This window comes from Sapajus apella, unplaced genomic scaffold, assembly GCF_009761245.1.
Source record: "Sapajus apella isolate SASKATOON/1434 unplaced genomic scaffold, GSC_monkey_1.0 scaffold8, whole genome shotgun sequence".
NCBI lineage: Eukaryota > Metazoa > Chordata > Mammalia > Primates > Cebidae > Sapajus > Sapajus apella.
The window spans coordinates 8,465,757-8,469,838 of record NW_022436948.1 but is presented as its reverse complement, the minus strand read 5'-3'; positions in this window follow the sequence as shown (position 1 = coordinate 8,469,838).

Sequence of the window (4,082 nt, the reverse complement as noted above, 5' to 3'; positions counted from 1 at the left end):
TCTCTCTCTCTCTCTCTCTCTCTCTCTCTCTCTCTCTCACACACACACACACACACACACACACACACACACACACACACACACAGCTCATGAGACTCAGGATCTCTTTCTAGTCGACCAAACCCTACTAGAACGACTACACCAGGACCCTTGTTTCACTCTTGATATGTAAGAATAGCTTCGTGGATCTACTTCTTTAAAAACATGTTTTGTGTAAAGAATAAGGAAGAATAAGGTAGAGTGATTTTTATTTTATTTTATTTTTGTTATTTTGGCACAGGCACGAACAAGACCAGGAAGTGATTGGCCTTTTATCTGTTTTCTTATCTGTTTATATTATGGCTGTATCTAAAAGTGTTTAAATTACACTAAATATTTTTTTCTCTGTCTTTCTCTGAGTTTTACACCAAAGGTTTTCTGGACAGGGAGCATGGTGGAAACCAGACTTCATTGGCAGAAAGAGATAGCTCAAACCTTTGTCTGCTGCTTGCTCTTGGACGTTGGGCGAGGCATCTGACATGTCTGAGCCCTTGCTTCCTCATTTGTAACGGGGAAATGATGCCCTTCTCAAAGGCTAGTCATGAGGGTTACATGAGATAAAGCTGTAATTTGCTTTCTGGCCCATAACAGACCCCAAATAAATGCTATTTTCCATTTCTTCCCTTCCTTCTCCCAACCCATAGTTAGCCAGAAAAAAAACCAATTATGAACCAAAGAAAATTCCAGTTCATTGAATCTCTGTTTACATTTATGTAAATTTGAAGCACATGACTCACTGCACTCCCAAATTGGCATCCTCAGCAGGAGTTCAAAGAGGTGCTGCTTCCAGACTCAGGAAGCACATCAGCGGGCTGGTCCACGGACAGCCTCTGAGCATGGGACCCTCTCCAGACACAGAGGCTGTTTGAAGAATTCTATAGGCATTGCATTTATTGAGCAACTGGCAAGCTGGTGTCCCACCTAGTGGTCAGTGGGAGGTAGCCTATTTCAAAAAGAGATGAGAAGACATTTCATAATGTCTTCTTCTGGGCAAAGCCTGGAGAACTGTGTCAGCTCACCCCATTCTCTCCATTTCCAAAGGCCTGGGCACGTACAGTACAAGGGTGAGAATGACAGGTGCAGCGTGTAACGTCCCCTGGCAATGGGAATGGGGCTGGTGAGAGTCATTCTCCTTGGAGAGACAAAGAAAGTCGTGAGATTAAGAGGCATACCTTTGAATGGCTTCCCTAAAATATAAAATATTTCAGATACACAGAAACGTTTATAACACAACACATTCCCCACCCAGCGCTCTTGAGTGCTAACATTTTGTCACGCTTGCTTTCTATTTCGTTAAGAAGTAAAACAGGCGAGGTGTGGTGGCTCACGCCTGTAATCCCAGCACTTTGGGAGGTCGAGGCCGGTGGATCACAAGGTCACGTGTTCGAGACCAGCCTGGTCAATATGGTGAAACCCCATCTCTACTGAAAATACAAAAATTAGCCAAGTGTGGTGGCGGGCGCCTGTAGTCCTAGCTACTCAGTAGGCTGAGGCAGGAGAATCGCTTGAGCCTGGGAGGCGGAGGTTGCAGTGAGCCGAGATTGTGCCTCTGTGAAACTCCATGTCAAAAACAAAAAAAACAAAACAATGCACGTACCAACAAAGCTCCCAGAACACCCTTCTACGGCCCTTTCTCTTCCCTGTCTTTCACCCAGAGGTAACCATCAGCTTCAATTTTGTGTCTACCTTGAATGCATTCAAAAATTCCACTAACATCCCATGTGTGAATCCATCTTTTTGCATGTTTTCAAAAAATTTTTTATTGATAACATGCTGTATTTTTTCTATTACAAACAAATAATGCAATGAATTTTCTTGTGCCATTTTCCCTTTGGAACTTCTGTGAAAGTCTCTCTATTATTTTTTTACATGTGGAGCTGCTGGATCAAAGAGCAAATGTTTTCTTCCAGAGGTGGTGTACCAAAATTACCCTTCAAATCTCCAGGTATAGGAAGTCATTGTGCTCTACATTTGCACCTATGTTAAGATTGTTAGTCTTGGCTGGGCGGGGTGGCTCATGCTTGTAATTCCAGCACTTTGGGAGGCAGAGGTGGGCTGTTCATCTGAGGTCAGGAGTTCGAGACCAACCTGGCCAACATTGTGAAACCCTGTCTCTACTAAAAATACAAAAATCAGCTGGGTATGGTGGCATGTGCCTGTAATCCCAGCTACTCAGGAGGCTGAGGCGGGAGAATTGCTTGAACTCAGGAGGTGGCTTGCAGTGAGATCACGCCACTGCACTCCAGCCTGGGCAACAGAGGGAGATTCTGTTTAAAAAAAAAAAAAAAAAAAAAAGAATTGTTAGTCTTCTCAATATTTTCCATTTGATGGTTATGAAATGACATCTCATACTGTTTTGATTTGTAGTTTCTTATTTAGATGCTATAATGAACATCTTTTTATGTTTCTTGGCCTTGTATTTTTTTTCTCTTGTGAATGTTCTGTTTATATCCTTTGCGTTTTAGTTTTATTTTTGAAACAGGGTCTTGCTCTGTCATTCAGGCTGGAGTGCAGTGGCAGGATCACGGCTCACTGTAACCTCTGCCTCTTGGGTTCAAGCAATCCTGCCTCCTCAGCCTCACAAGTAGCTGGAACTACAGGTGCATGTCACCATGGCTGGCTAGTTTTCTATAGAGACAGGGTTTGCCATGCTGCCCATGCTGCTCCTGAACTCCAGAGCTCAAGGGATCCTCCCACTGTGGGCCTCCCAAAGCACTGAGATTACAGGCATGAGCCACCGTGCCTGGCCTCTTTTATTTTTTAGTCGGATTTGTTTCCCTTATTGATTCTCAGGGTTTCCTTATATATTCCAGACAGGAATCCCCATTTTCAGTTTATATGCTTTGCGAATATCTTCTCCCTTCTGTATCTTGTTTTTTTTTTTTTTTTTTTTAAGTAAAAAGTTTAAAATGGAGCTAGATATTACATTCATAAAAATGTGCAAATCATAAATGTAGAGCTCAGTGAATTGTTCATTATTCCTGCACCAATGCCACAGATTTTAATTACTTAGCTTTATACTCTGTCCTGGTATCCCCCTTGTGCTCCTGAATTTTCAGATGTCTTGGCCAGTCTTTAACATAACACATTTCCTCTGCTGTCGCCTCTGCCTGGATGCTCTTCCCCCAGATATTCGCTTGATTTGCTCTTTCAGGTTTTATCTAAATGACATCCTCTCATTGAGAGCTTCCACAGCCAAGTGATCTAAAATTTTCACTACTTACCCTTACGTTGCTATCACAGCCTGCTTTATTTTTCTCCTTGAAACTGAGTACTATCAAAATATACCCTATGTTTTACCTGTTTAGTCTGTTTATTGTCTCCCAGAACAGTCTGTAACTCTAGAAGAAAAACATTTTTGCTATTTTGTTTACTACTTAAGTTTCTGCACCCAGAAGCAATGGCTGCCACAGTTATGTATTGAATTGGATTGAACTGAATTGCTAAGACAAAGGCTTCAATCTCCATTTTGGCATGAAAATATCAATGGCCACCTTAGCTTAGAAGGGTGGCATTTGGCAAAATCAGCTTTCTCATTGGCTTTGGGGAGAGGACAACTATGTGTTTAGGGACCATTTGAAGTGGATACACCTCCTTATAAACCAAATCCGAATCTCCTCTTTCCTCTGTGCTGAGCTTCCCAGGGTGCTGATTGCTTCCTAAATTTCCATGGGGGATGTCCCGCGCTGGTGTCCTTAGGTCCCTAACCTCATCACTGGGACATGTGGCTCAGAGCCGGCAATCAAAGCAGGGTTTTGAATGAAGGATGCTCTGTGACTCCTAAGTAATGACTTTAGGTACAAAGACATCTGTAAAAGAGGATGCGGTCTCTAGGAAAGCAAACTGAAATTTCGATATAATTATGTGGAGAACTGTAAAAAAACACAATTAATTTTGCCCAGGTTACCTAATTAGAGTAGGCTAGCTTTCCCATGCTTGTCCTTGTAAGCAGTCGTCACTGGCCGTCAGGCTCAGTGGGATGAGGATGGGTCTCCCGGCACCCAGCTTCCTCTCTTTAGAGCCCGCTGCTGTTGCCACAATCT